We start from the raw sequence: 15,538 nt of genomic DNA, 5'->3' as shown, positions 1-15,538 counted from the left end.
CTCTGCTCTAGGTATGTGAGAGGGACCCTGATTTTGCGGCCTCAAGTGGAATGGACACCGAGATGCCCTGACTCGAAATAAGGCCGGATATCCCTGCAGTGACTTGAATGCAGGCTCGTCTTGCATCTACCAAGATGAAAGGATGTCTGAATCCCCTGTGGAGTCCACAGAGAAAGACCTACTTCCCCACCTCATCGCGACCGGAGGCCTCACATTCTTTGAAAACTCCAGAGGTACGCGGAGATCAGTGCCTCCAAAGGAGACGATGCCTGACTCCTCGTGAAACTTGATAGGACTCCCATTATTCCTGTGGCTCGTGGAAAGGGACGCTTGGTCTACCGCCTCAGCTGGAGAGGCGTCCCAATTGCCCTGCCAAGCCTCGAGGGGAATCCCGAATTGTCCCTCCCAACTATGCAGGAGTTCTGACGTCGCTGAAGAAACACGTGTGTGCAAGGGCCATCCCCGTCGTAACTCGAGAATATACCCCAGGTTTCCGCCGCAACTCGAGAAAAACCATGATACTTCCCCCTCGACGCAAAATGAGGCCCGATTCCCCTGCACTGCATGCAGAGCAATTCCGTATTGCACATCACACATGAAAGGAGCCTTGATTTCCTTGATGGCATTCCAGAGACACCCCAAGAACACTGTTTCAAGGCTAGAGGGATCCTGAGGTCACTGTAGCAACACGAAAGAGCTCCGTGGACCAAAAATCAACTCAAGATGAATGGTTAGTAACTGGCTTCGACTCCAGAGGAATCCCACTTTACCACAAGCTCCTCAAGAGGAGGCTTCTCTCAGCTCTAGGTATGTGAGAGGGACCCTGATTTTGCGCCCTCAAGTGGAATGGACACCGAGATGCCCTGACTCGAAATAAGGCCGGATATCCCTGCAGTGACTTGAATGCAGGCTCGTCTTGCATCTACCAAGATGAAAGGATGTCTGAATCCCCTGTGGAGTCCACAGAGAAAGACCTAGTTTCCCACCTCATCGCGACCAGAGGCCTCACATTCTTTGAAAACTCCAGAGGTACGCGGAGATCAGTGCCTCCAAAGGAGACGATGCCTGACTCCTCGTGAAACTTGATAGGAGTCCCAGGATTCCTGTGGCTCGTGGAAAGGGACGCTTGGTCTACCGCCTCAGCTTGAGAGGCGTCCCAATTGCCCTGCCAAGCCTCGAGGAGAATCCCGAGTTGTCCCTCGCAACTAGGCAGGAGTCCTGACGTCGCTGAACAAACACGTGGGTGGAATGGCCATCCCCGTCGTAACTCAGAATATACCCCAGGTTCCCGCCGCAACTCGAGAAAAACCATGAGACTTCCCCCTCGCCGCGAGATGAGGCTCGATTCCCCTGCACTGCGTGCAGAGCAATTCCGTGTTGCACATCACACATGAAAGGAGCCTTGATTTCCTTGATGGCACTCCAGAGAAACCCCAAGAACACTGTTTCAAGGCTAGAGGGATCCTGAGGTCACTGTAGCAACATGAAAGAGCTCCGTGGACAAAAAATCAACTCGAAATGGGAGGTTAGTCCCTGGCTTCAACTCCAGAGGAATACCACCTTACCACAAGCACCTCAAGAGGAGGCTTCTCTCAGCTCTAGGTATGTGAGAGCGACCCTGAGTTTGCGGCCTCAAGTGGAATGGACACCGCGATGCCCTGACTCGAAAAAAGGCCGGATATCCCTGCAGTGACTTTAATGCAGGCTCGTCTTGCATCTCCCAAGATGAAAGGATGTCTGAATCCCCTGTGGAGTCCACAGAGAAAGACCTAGTTCCCCACCTCATCGCGACCGGAGGCCTCACATCCTTTGAAAACTCCAGAGGTACGCGGAGATCAGTGCCTCCAAAGGAGACGATGCCTGACTCCTCGTGAAACTTGATAGGAGTCCCAGGATTCCTGTGGCACGTGGAAAGGGACCCTTGGTCTACCGCCTCAGCTGGAGAGGCGTCCCAATTGCCCTGCCAAGCCTCGAGGAGAATCCCGAGTTGTCCCTCACAACTATGCAGGAGTCCTGACGTCGCTGAACAAACACGTGGGTGGAATGGCCATCCCCCTCGTAACTCAGAATATACCCCAGGTTCCCGCCGCAACTCGAGAAATACCATGAGACTTCCCCCTCACCGCGAGATGAGGCCCGGTTCCCCTGCACTGTGTGCAGAGCAATTCCGTGTTGCACATCACATATGAAAGGAGCCTTGATTTCCTTGATGGCATTCCAGAGAAACCCCAAGAACACTGTTTCAAGGCTAGAGGGATCCTGAGGTCAATGTAGCAACAAGAAAGAGCTCCGTGGCCCAAAAATCAACTCGAGATGAGAGGTTAGTCCCTGGCTTCAACCCCAGAGGAATACCACCTTACCACAAGCACCTCAAGAGGAGGCTTCTCTCAGCTCTAGGTATGTGAGAGGGACCCTGAGTTTGCGGCCTCTAGTGGAATGGACACCGTGATTCCCTGACTCGAAATAAGGCCGGATATCCCTGCAGTGACTTGAATGCAGGCTCGTCTTGCATCTCCCAAGACGAAAGGATGTCTGAATCCCCTGTGGAGACCACAGAGAAAGACCTAGTTCCCCACCTCATCGCGACCGAAGGCCTCACATCCTGTGAAAACTCCAGAGGTACGCGGAGATCAGTGCCTCCAAAGGAGACGATGCCTGACTCCTCATGAAACTTGATAGGAGTCCCAGGATTCCTGTGGCACGTGGAAAGGGACACTTGGTCTCCCGACTCAGCTGGAGAGGCGTCCCAATTGCCCTGCTAAGCCTCGAGGAGAATCTCGAGTTGTCCCTCCCAACTAGGCAGGAGTCCTGACGTCGCTGAACAAACACGTGTTTGGAAGGGCCATCCCCGTCGTAACTCGAGAATATACCCAAGGTTCCCGCCGCAACTCGAGAAAAACCATGAGACTTCCCCCTCGCCGCGAGATGAGGCCCGATTCCCCTGCACTGCGTGCAGAGCAATTCCGTGTTGCACATCACACATGAAAGGAGACTTGATTTCCTTGATGGCACTCCAGAGAAACCCCAAGAACACTGTTTCAAGGCTAGAGGGATCCTGAGGTCACTGTAGCAACACGAAAGAGCTCCATGGACCAAAAATCAACTCGAGATGAGAGGTTAGTCCCTGGCTTCGACTCCAGAGGAATACCACCTTACCACAAGCACCTCAAGAGGAGGCTTCTCTCAGCTCGAGGTATGTGAGAGGGACCCTGAGTTTGCGGCCTCAAGTGGAATGGACACCGCGATGCTCTGACTCGAAATAAGGCCGGATATCCCTGCAGTCACTTGAATGCAGGCTCGTCTTGCATCTCCAAAGACGAAAGGATATCTGAATCCCCTGTGGAGACCACAGAGAAAGACCTAGTTCCCCACCTCATCGCGACCGGAGGCCTCACATCCTTTGAAAACTCCAGAGGTACGCGGAGATCAGTGCCTCCAAAGGAGACGATGCCTGACTCCTGGTGAAACTTGATAGGAGTCCCAGGATTCCTGTGGCACGTGGAAAGGGACACTTGGTCTCCCGCCTCAGCTGGAGAGGCGTCCCAATTGCCCTGCCAAGCCTCGAGGGGAATCCCGAGTTGTCCCTCCCAACTATGCAGGAGTCCTGACGTCGCTGAAGAAACACGTGTGTGCAAGGGCCATCCCCGTCGTAACTCGAGAATATACCCCAGGTTTCCGCCGCAACTCGAGAAAAACCATGATACTTCCCCCTCGACGCAAAATGAGGCCCGATTCCCCTGCACTGCATGCAGAGCAATTCCGTATTGCACATCACACATGAAAGGAGCCTTGATTTCCTTGATGGCATTCCAGAGACACCCCAAGAACACTGTTTCAAGGCTAGAGGGATCCTGAGGTCACTGTAGCAACACGAAAGAGCTCCGTGGACCAAAAATCAACTCAAGATGAATGGTTAGTAACTGGCTTCGACTCCAGAGGAATCCCACTTTACCACAAGCACCTCAAGAGGAGGCTTCTCTCAGCTCTAGGTATGTGAGAGGGACCCTGATTTTGCGGCCTCAAGTGGAATGGACACCGAGATGCCCTGACTCGAAATAAGGCCGGATATCCCTGCAGTGACTTGAATGCAGGCTCGTCTTGCATCTACCAAGATGAAAGGATGTCTGAATCCCCTGTGGAGTCCACAGAGAAAGACCTAGTTCCCCACCTCATCGCGACCGGAGGCCTCACATTCTTTGAAAACTCCAGAGGTACGCGGAGATCAGTGCCTCCAAAGGAGACGATGCCTGACTCCTCGTGAAACTTGATAGGACTCCCAGGATTCCTGTGGCTCGTGGAAAGGGACGCTTGGTCTACCGCCTCAGCTTGAGAGGCGTCCCAATTGCCCTGCCAAGCCTCGAGGGGAATCCCGAATTGTCCCTCCCAACTATGCAGGAGTCCTGACGTCGCTGAAGAAACACGTGTGTGCAAGGGCCATCCCCGTCGTAACTCGAGAATATACCCCAGGTTTCCGCCGCAACTCGAGAAAAACCATGATACTTCCCCCTCGACGCAAAATGAGGCCCGATTCCCCTGCACTGCATGCAGAGCAATTCCGTATTGCACATCACACATGAAAGGAGCCTTGATTTCCTTGATGGCATTCCAGAGACACCCCAAGAACACTGTTTCAAGGCTAGAGGGATCCTGAGGTCACTGTAGCAACATGAAAGAGCTCCGTGGACAAAAAATCAACTCGAAATGGGAGGTTAGTCCCTGGCTTCAACTCCAGAGGAATACCTCCTTACCACAAGCACCTCAAGAGGAGGCTTCTCTCAGCTCTAGGTATGTGAGAGGGACCCTGAGTTTGCGGCCTCAAGTGGAATGGACACCGCGATGCCCTGACTCGAAATAAGGCCGGATATCCCTGCAGTGACTTGAATGCAGGCTCGTCTTGCATCTCCCAAGACGAAAGGATGTCTGAATCCCCTGTGGAGACCACAGAGAAAGACCTAGTTCCCCACCTCATCGCGACCGGAGGCCTCACATCCTATGAAAACTCGAGAGGTACGCGGAGATCAGTGCCTCCAAAGGAGACGATGCCTGACTCCTCGTGAAACTTGATAGGAGTCCCAGGATTCCTGTGGCACGTGGAAAGGGACCCTTGGTCTCCAACCTCAGCTGGAGAGGCGTCCCAGTTCCCTGCCAAGCCTCAAGGAGAATCCCGAGTTGTCCCTCGCAACTAGGAAGGAGTCCTGACGTCGCTGAACAAACACGTGGGTGGAAGGGCCATCCCCGTCGTAACTCGAGAATATACCCCAGGTTCCCGCCGCAACTCGAGAAAAGCCATGAGACTTCCCCCTCGCCGTGAGAAGAGGCCCGATTCCCCTGCACTGCGTGCAGAGCAATTCAGTGTCGCACATCACACATGAAAGGAGCCTTGATTTCCTTGATGGCACTACAGAGAAACCCCAAGAACACTGTTTCAAGGCTAGAGGGATCCTGAGATCACTGTAGCAACACGAAAGAGCTCCGTGGACCAAGAATCAACTTGAGATGAGAGGTTAGTCCCTGGCTTCGACTTCAGAGAAATACCACCTTACCACAAGCACCTCAAGAGGAGGCTTCTCTCAGCTCTAGGTATGTGAGAGGGACCCTGAGTTTGCGGCCTCAAGTGGAATGGACACCGCGATGTCCTGGCTCGAAATAAGGCCGGATATCCCTGCAGTGACTTGAGTGCAGGCTCGTCTTGCATCTCCCAAGACGAAAGGATGTCTGAATCCCCTGTGGAGACCACAGAGAAAGACCTAGTTCCCCACCTCATCGCGACCGGAGACCTCACATACTTTGAAAACTCCAGAGGTACGCGGAGATCAGTGCTTCCAAAGGAGACGATGTTTGACTCCTCGTGAAACTTGATAGGAGTCCCAGGATTCCTGTGGCACGTGGAAAGGGACCCTGGGTCTCCCGCCTCAGCTGGAGAGGCGTCCCAATTACCCTGCCAAGCCTCGAGGAGAATCCCGAATTGTCCCTCGCAACTATGCAGGAGTCCTGAAGTCGCTGAAGAAACACGTGTGTGGAAGGGCCATCCCCGTCGTAACTCGAGAATATACCCCAGGTTCCCGCCGCAACTCGAGAAAAGCCATGAGACTTCCCCCTCGCCGCGAGATTTGGCCTGATTCCCCTGCACTGCGTGCAGAGCAATTCCGTGTTGCACATCACACATGAAAGGAGCCTTGATTTCCTTGATTGCACTCCAGAGAAACCCCAAGACCACTGTTTCAAGGCTAGAGTAATCCTGACGTCACTGTAGCAACACGAAAGAGCTCCGAGGACGAAAAATCAACTCGAGATGAGAGGTTAGTCCCTGAATTTGACTCCAGAGGAATACCACCTTACCACAAGCACCTCAAGAGGAGGCTTCTCTCAGCTCTATGTATGTGAGAGGGACCCTGAGTTTGCGGCCTCAAGTTGAATGGACACCGCGATGCCCTGACGCGAAATAAGCCCGGATATCCCGGCAGTGAGTTGAATGCAGGCTCGTCTTGCATCTCCCAAGACGAAAGGATGTCTGAATCCCCTGTGGAGACCACAGAGAAAGACCTAGTTCCCCACCTCATCGCGACCGGAGGTCTCTCATCCTTTGAAAACTCCAGAGGTAGGCGGAGATCAGAGCCTCCAAAGGAGACGATGCCTGACTCCTCTGAAACATGATAGGAGTCCCAGGATTCCTGTGGTACGTGGAAAGGGACCCTTGGTCTCCCGCCTCAGCTGGAGAGGCATCCCAATTGCCCTGCCAAGCCTCGAGGAGAATCCCGAGTTGTCCCTCGCAACTAGGCAGGAGTCCTGCCGTCGCTGAACAAACACGTGGTTGGAAGGGCCATCCCCATCGTAACTCGAGAATATACCCCAGGTTCCCGTCGCAACTCGAGAAAAACCATGAGACTTCCCCCTCGCCGCAAAATGAGGCCCGATTCCCCTGCACTGCGTGCAGAGCAATTCCGTGTTGCACATCACACATGAAAGGAGCCTTGATTTGCTTGATGGCACTCCAGAGAAAACCCAAGAACACTGTTTCAAGGCTAGAGAGATCCTGAGGTCACTCTAGCAACACGAAAGAGCTCCGTGGACCAAAAATCAACTCGAGATGAGGGGTTAGTCCCTGGCTTCGACTCCAGAGGAATACCACCTTACCACAAGCACCTCAAGAGGAGGCTTCTCTCAGCTCTAGGTATGTGAGAGGGACCCTGAGTTTGCGGCCTCAAGTGGAATGGACACCGCGATGCCCTGACTCGAAATAAGGCCGGATATCCCTGCAGTGACTTGAATGCAGGCTCGTCTTGCATCTCCCAAGACGAAAGGATGTCTGAATCCGCTGTGGAGACCACAGAGAAAGACCTAGTTCCCCACCTCATCGCGACCGGAGGCCTCACATCCTATGAAAACTCGAGAGGTACGCGGAGATCAGTGCCTCCAAAGGAGACGATGCCTGACTCCTCGTGAAACTTGATAGGAGTCCCAGGATTCCTGTGGCACGTGGAAAGGGACCCTTGGTCTCCAACCTCAGCTGGAGAGGCGTCCCAATTCCCTGCCAAGCCTCGAGGAGAATCCCGAGTTGTCCCTCGCAACTAGGAAGGAGTCCTGACGTCGCTGAACAAACACGTGGGTGGAAGGGCCATCCCCGTCGTAACTCGAGAATATACCCCAGGTTCCCGCCGCAACTCGAGAAAAACCATGAAACTTCCCCCTCACCGTGAGAAGAGGCCCGATTCCCCTGCACTGCGTGCAGAGCAATTCAGTGTCGCACATCACACATGAAAGGAGCCTTGATTTCCTTGATGGCACTACAGAGAAACCCCAAGAACACTGTTTCAAGGCTAGAGGGATCCTGAGATCACTGTAGCAACACGAAAGAGCTCCGTGGACCAAAAATCAACTCGAGATGAGAGGTTAGTCCCTGGCTTCGACTCCAGAGGAATACCACGTTACCACAAGCACCTCAAGAGGAGGCTTCTCTCAGCTCTAGGTATGTGAGAGCGACCCTGAGTTTGCGTCCTCAAGTGGAATGGACACCGCGATGCCCTGACTTGAAATAAGGCCGGATATCCCTGCAGTGACTTGAATGCAGGCTCGTCTTGCATCTCCCAAGACGAAAGGATGTCTGAATCCCCTGTGGAGACCACAGAGAAAGACCTAGTTCCCCACCTCATCGCGACCGGAGGCCTCACATCCTATGAAAACTCGAGAGGTACGCGGAGATCAGTGCCTCCAAAGGAGACGATGCCTGACTCCTCGTGAAACTTGATAGGAGTCCCAGGATTCCTGTGGCACGTGGAAAGGGACCCTTGGTCTCCAACCTCAGCTGGAGAGGCGTCCCAATTCCCTGCCAAGCCTCAAGGAGAATCCCGAGTTGTCCCTCGCAACTAGGCAGGAGTCCTGACGTCGCTGAAGAAACACGTGTGTGCAAGGGCCATCCCCGTTGTAACTGGAGAATACACCCCAGGTTTCCGCCGCAACTCGAGAAAAACCATGTTACTTCCCCCTCGACGCAAAATGAGGCCCGATTCCCCTGCACTGCATGCAGAGCAATTCCGTATTGCACATCACACATGAAAGGAGCCTTGATTTCCTTGATGGCATTCCAGAGACACCCCAAGAACACTGTTTCAAGGCTAGAGGGATCCTGAGGTCACTGTAGCAACACGAAAGAGCTCCGTGGACCAAAAATCAACTCAAGATGAATGGTTAGTAACTGGCTTCGACTCCAGAGGAATCCCACTTTACCACAAGCACCTCAAGAGGAAGCTTCTCTCAGCTCTAGGTATGTGAGAGGGACCCTGATTTTGCGGCCTCAAGTGGAATGGACACCGAGATGCCCTGACTCGAAATAAGGCCGGATATCCCTGCAGTGACTTGAATGCAGGCTCGTCTTGCATCTACCAAGATGAAAGGATGTCTGAATCCCCTGTGGAGTCCACAGAGAAAGACCTAGTTCCCCACCTCATCGCGACCGGAGGCCTCACATTCTTTGAAAACTCCAGAGGTACGCGGAGATCAGTGCCTCCAAAGGAGACGATGCCTGACTCCTCGTGAAACTTGACAGGACTCCCAGGATTCCTGTGGCTCGTGGAAAGGGACGCTTGGTCTACCGCCTCAGCTTGAGAGGCGTCCCAATTGCCCTGCCAAGCATCGAGGAGAATCCCGAGTTGTCCCTCGCAACTAGGCAGGAGTCCTGACGTCGCTGAACAAACACGTGGGTGGAATGGCCATCCCCGTCGTAACTCAGAATATACCCCAGGTTCCCGCCGCAACTCGAGAAAAACCATGAGACTTCCCCCTCGCCGCGAGTTGAGGCTCGATTCCCCTGCACTGCGTGCAGAGCAATTCCGTGTTGCACATCACACATGAAAGGAGCCTTGATTTCCTTGATGGCACTCCAGAGAAACCCCAAGAACACTGTTTCAAGGCTAGAGGGATCCTGAGGTCACTGTAGCAACATGAAAGAGCTCCGTGGACAAGAAATCAACTCGAAATGGGAGGTTAGTCCCTGGCTTCAACTCCAGAGGAATACCACCTTACCACAAGCACCTCAAGAGGAGGCTTCTCTCAGCTCTAGGTATGTGAGAGGGACCCTGAGTTTGCGGCCTCAAGTGGAATGGACACCGCGATGCCCTGACTCGAAAAAAGGCCGGATATCCCTGCAGTGACTTTAATGCAGGCTCGTCTTGCATCTACCAAGATGAAAGGATGTCTGAATCCCCTGTGGAGTCCACAGAGCAAGACCTAGTTCCCCACCTCATCGCGACCGGAGGCCTCACATCCTTTGAAAACTCCAGAGGTACGCGGAGATCAGTGCCTCCAAAGGAGACGATGCCTGACTCCTCGTGAAACTTGATAGGAGTCCCAGGATTCCTGTGGCACGTGGAAAGGGACCCTTGGTCTACCGCCTTAGCTGGAGAGGCGTCCCAATTGCCCTGCCAAGCCTCGAGGAGAATCCCGAGTTGTACTCTCAGCTCTAGGTATGTGAGAGGGACCCTGATTTTGCGGCCTCAAGTTGAATGGACACCGAGATGCCCTGACTCGAAATAAGGCCGGATATCCCTGAAGTGACTTGAATGCAGGCTCGTCTTGCATCTATCAAGATGAAAGGATGTCTGAATCCCCTGTGGAGTCCACAGAGAAAGACCTAGTTCCCCACCTCATCGCGACCGGAGGCCTCACATTCTTTGAAAACTCCAGAGGTACGCGGAGATCAGTGCCTCCAAAGGAGACGATGCCCGACTCCTCGTGAAACTTCTTAGGACTCCCAGGATTCCTGTGGCTTGTGGAAAGGGACGCTTGGTCTACCGCCTCAGCTTGAGAGGCGTCCCAATTGCCCTGCCAAGCCTCGAGGAGAATCCCGAGTTGTCCCTCGCAACTATGCAGGAGTCCTGACGTCGCTGAACAAACACGTGGGTGGAATGGCCATCCCCCTCGTAACTCAGAATATACCCCAGGTTCCCGCCACAACTCGAGAAAAACCATGAGACTTCCCCCTCACCGCGAGATGAGACCCGGTTCCCCTGCACTGCGTGCAGAGCAATTCCGTGTTGCACATCACACATGAAAGGAGCCTTGATTTCCTTGATGGCATTCCAGAGAAACCCCAAGAACACTGTTTCAAGGCTAGAGGGATCCTGAGGTCAATGTAGCAACAAGAAAGAGCTCCGTGGCCCAAAAATCAACTCGAGATGAGAGGTTAGTCCCTGGCTTCAACCCCAGAGGAATACCACCTTACCACAAGCACCTCATGAGGAGTCTTCTCGCAGCTCTATGTATGTGAGAGGGACCCTGAGTTTGCGGCCTCAAATGGAATGGACACCGCGATGCCCTGACTCGAAATAAGGCCGGATATCCCTGCACTGACTTGAATGCAGGCTCGTCTTGCATCTCCCAAGACGAAAGGATGTCTGAATCCCCTGTGGAGACCACAGAGAAAGACCTAGTTCCCCACCTCATCTAGACATGAGGCCTCACATCCTTTGAAAATTCCAGAGGTACGCGGAGATCAGTGCCTCCAAAGGAGACGATGCCTGACTCCTCGTGAAACTTGATAGGAGTCCCAGGATTCCTGTGACACGTGGAAAGGGACCTTTGGTCTACCTCCTCAGATGGAGAGGCGTCCCAATTGCCCTGCCAAGCCTCGAGGAGAATCCCGAGTTGTCCCTCGCAACTAGGCAGGAGTCCTGACGTCGCTGAACAAACACGTGGCTGGAAGGGCCATCCCCGTCGTAATTCGAGAATATATCCCAGGTTCCCACCGCAACTCGAGAAAAACCATGAGACTTCCCCCTCGCCGCGAGATGAGGCCCGATTCCCCTGCACTGCGTGCAGAGCAATTCCGTATTGCACATCACACATGAAAGGAGCCTTGATTTGCTTGATGGCACTCCAGAGAAACCCCAAGAAAACTGTTTCAAGGCTAGAGGGATCCTGAGGTCACTGTAGCAACATGAAAGAGCTCCGTGGACCAAAAATCAACTCGAGATGAGAGGTTAGTCCCTGGCTTCAAATCCAGAGGAATACCACCTTACCACAAGCACCTCAAGAGGAGGCTTCTCTCAGCTCTAGGTATGTGAGAGGGACCCTGAGTTTGCGGCCTCAAGTGGAATGGACACCGCGATGCCCTGACTCGAAATAAGGCCGGATATGCCTGCAGTGACTTGAATGCAGGCTCGTCTTGCATCTCCCAAGACGAAAGGGTGTCTGAATCCCCTGTGGAGACCACAGAGAAAGACCTAGTTCCCCACCTCATCGCGACCGGAGGCCTCACATCCTTTGAAAACCACAGAGGTACGCGGAGATCAGTGCCTCCAAAGGAGCCAATGCCTGACTGCTCGTCAAACTTGATAGGAGTCCCAGGTTTCCTGTGGCACGTGGAAAGGGACCCTTGGTCTCCCGCTTCAGCTGGAGAGGCGTCCCAATTGCCCTGCCAAACCTCGAGGAGAATCCCGAGTTGTCCCTAGCAACTAGGCAGGAGTCCTGAAGTCACTGAAGAAACACGTGTGTGGATGGGCCATCCCCGTCATAACTCGAGAATATACCTCAGGTTCCCGCCGCAACTCGAGAAAAACCATGAGACTTCCCCCTCGCCGCGAGATGAGGCCTGATTCCCCTACACTGCGTGCAGAGCAATTCCGTGTTGCACATCACACATGAAAGGAGCCTTGATTTCCTTGATGGCACTCCAGACAAACCCCAAGAACATTGTTTCCAGGCTAGAGGGATCCTGAGGACACTGTGGCAACACGAAAGAGCTCCCTCGACCAAAAATCAACTCGAGATGAGAGGGTAGTCCCTGGCTTCGACTCCAGAGGAATACCACCTTATCACAAGCACCTCAAGAGGAGGCTTCTCTCAGCTCTAGCTATGTGAGAGGGACCCTGATTTTGCGGCTTCAAGTGGAATGGACACCGCGATGCCCTGACTCGAAATAAGGCCGGATATCCCTTCAGTGACTTGAATGCAGGCTCGTCTTGCATCTCCCAAGATGAAAGGATGTCTGAATCCCCTGTGGAGACCACAGAGAAAGACCTAGTTCCCCACCTCATCGCGACCGGAGGCCTCACATCCTTTGAAAACTCCAGAGGTACGCGGAGATCAGTGCCTCCAAAGGAGACGATGCCTGACTCCTCGTGAAACTTGATAGGAGTCCCAGGATTCCTGTGGCACGTGGAAAGCGACCCTTGGTCTCCAACCTCAGCTGGAGAGGCGTCCCAATTCCCTGCCAAGCCTCAAGGAGAATCCCGAGTTGTCCCTCGCAACTAGGCAGGAGTCCTGCCATCGCTGAACAAACACGTGGGTGGAAGGGCCATCCCCGTCGTAACTCGAGAATATACCTCAGGTTCCCGCCGCAACTCGAGAAAAGCCATGAGACTTCCCCCTCGCCGCGAGATGAGGCCCGATTCCCCTGCACTGCGTGCAGAGCAATTCCGTGTTGCACATCACACATGAAAGGAGCCTTGATTGACTTGATGGCACTCCAGAGAAACCCCAAGAACACTGTTTCAAGGCTAGAGGGATCCTGAGGTCAATGTAGCAACAAGAAAGAGCTCCGTGGCCCAAAAATCAACTCGAGATGAGAGGTTAGTCCCTGGCTTCAACCCCAGAGGAATACCACCTTACCACAAGCACCTCATGAGGAGTCTTCTCGCAGCTCTATGTATGTGAGAGGGACCCTGAGTTTGCGGCCTCAAATGGAATGGACACCGCGATGCCCTGACTCGAAATAAGGCCGGATATCCCTGCAGTGACTTGAATGCAGGCTCGTCTTGCATCTCCCAAGACGAAAGGATGTCTGAATCCCCTGTGGAGACCACAGAGAAAGACCTAGTTCCCCACCTCATCGCGACCGGAGGCCTCAAATCCTATGAAAACTCCAGAGGTACGCGGAGATCAGTGCCTCCAAAGGAGACGATGCCTGACTCGTCGTGAAACTTGATAGGAGTCCCAGGATTCCTGTGGCACGTGGAAAGGGACCCTTGGTCTCCCACCTCAGCTGGAAAGGCGTCCCAATTCCCCTGCCAAGCCTCGAGGAGAATCCCGAGTTGTCCCTCGCAACTAGGCAGGAGTCCTGACGTCGCTGAACAAACACGTGGGTGGAAGGGCCATCCCCGTCGTAACTCGAGAATATACCCCAGGTTTCCGCCGCAACTCGAGAAAAACCATGAAACTTCCCCCTCGCCGTTAGATGAGGCCCGATTCCCCTGCACTGCGTGCAGAGCAATTCAGTGTCGCACATCACACATGAAAGGAGCCTTGATTGACTTGATGGCACTCCAGAGAAACCCCAAGAACACTGTTTCAAGGCTAGAGGGATCCTGAGGTTACTGTAGCAACACGAAAGAGCTCCGTGGACCAAAAATCAACTCGAGATGAGAGGTTAGTCCCTGGCTTCGAATCCAGAGGAATACCACCTTACCACAAGCACCTCAAGAGGAGGCTTCTCTCAGCTCTAGGTATGTGAGAGGGACCCTGAGTTTGCGGCCTCAAGTGGAATGGACACCGCGATGCCCTGACTCGAAATAAGGCCGGATATGCCTGCAGTGACTTGAATGCAGGCTCGTCTTGCATCTCCCAAGACGAAAGGGTGTCTGAATCCCCTGTGGAGACCACAGAGAAAGACCTAGTTCCCCACCTCATCGCGACCGGAGGCCTCACATCCTTTGAAAACCACAGAGGTACGCGGAGATCAGTGCCTCCAAAGGAGCCAATGCCTGACTGCTCGTCAAACTTGATAGGAGTCCCAGGTTTCCTGTGGCACGTGGAAAGGGACCCTTGGTCTCCCGCCTCAGCTGGAGAGGCGTCCCAATTGCCCTGCCAAACCTCGAGGAGAATCCCGAGTTGTCCCTAGCAACTAGGCAGGAGTCCTGAAGTCACTGAAGAAACACGTGTGTGGATGGGCCATCCCCGTCATAACTCGAGAATATACCTCAGGTTCCCGCCGCAACTCGAGAAAAACCATGAGACTTCCCCCTCGCCGCGAGATGAGGCCTGATTCCCCTACACTGCGTGCAGAGCAATTCCGTGTTGCACATCACACATGAAAGGAGCCTTGATTTCCTTGATGGCACTCCAGACAAACCCCAAGAACATTGTTTCCAGGCTAGAGGGATCCTGAGGTCACTGTAGCAACACGAAAGAGCTCCCTCGACCAAAAATCAACTCGAGATGAGAGGGTAGTCCCTGGCTTAGACTCCAGAGGAATACCACCTTATCACAAGCACCTCAAGAGGAGGCTTCTCTCAGCTCTAGCTATGTGAGAGGGACCCTGATTTTGCGGCTTCAAGTGGAATGGACACCGCGATGCCCTGACTCGAAATAAGGCCGGATATCCCTTCAGTGACTTGAATGCAGGCTCGTCTTGCATCTCCCAAGATGAAAGGATGTCTGAATCCCCTGTGGAGACCACAGAGAAAGACCTAGTTCCCCACCTCATGGCGACCGGAGGCCTCACATCCTTTGAAAACTCCAGAGGTACGCGGAGATCAGTGCCTCCAAAGGAGACGATGCCTGACTCCTCGTGAAACTTGATAGGAGTCCCAGGATTCCTGTGGCACGTGGAAAGCGACCCTTGGTCTCCAACCTCAGCTGGAGAGGCGTCCCAATTCCCTGCCAAGCCTCAAGGAGAATCCCGAGTTGTCCCTCGCAACTAGGCAGGAGTCCTGACGTCGCTGAACAAACACGTGGGTGGAAGGGCCATCCCCGTCGTAACTCGAGAATATACCTCAGGTTCCCGCCGCAACTCGAGAAAAGCCATGAGACTTCCCCCTCGCCGCGAGATGAGGCCCGATTCCCCTGCACTGCGTGCAGAGCAATTCCGTGTTGCACATCACACATGAAAGGAGCCTTGATTGACTTGATGGCACTCCAGAGAAACCCCAAGAACACTGTTTCAAGGCTAGAGGGATCCTGAGGTCAATGTAGCAACAAGAAAGAGCTCCGTGGCCCAAAAATCAACTCGAGATGAGAGGTTAGTCCCTGGCTTCAACCCCAGAGGAATACCACCTTACCACAAGCACCTCATGAGGAGTCTTCTCGCAGCTCTATGTATGTGAGA

The sequence above is a fragment of the Cervus elaphus genome, chromosome 27 (genome assembly GCF_910594005.1).
Source record: "Cervus elaphus chromosome 27, mCerEla1.1, whole genome shotgun sequence".
NCBI lineage: Eukaryota > Metazoa > Chordata > Mammalia > Artiodactyla > Cervidae > Cervus > Cervus elaphus.
This window is presented reverse-complemented; position numbering follows the sequence as displayed.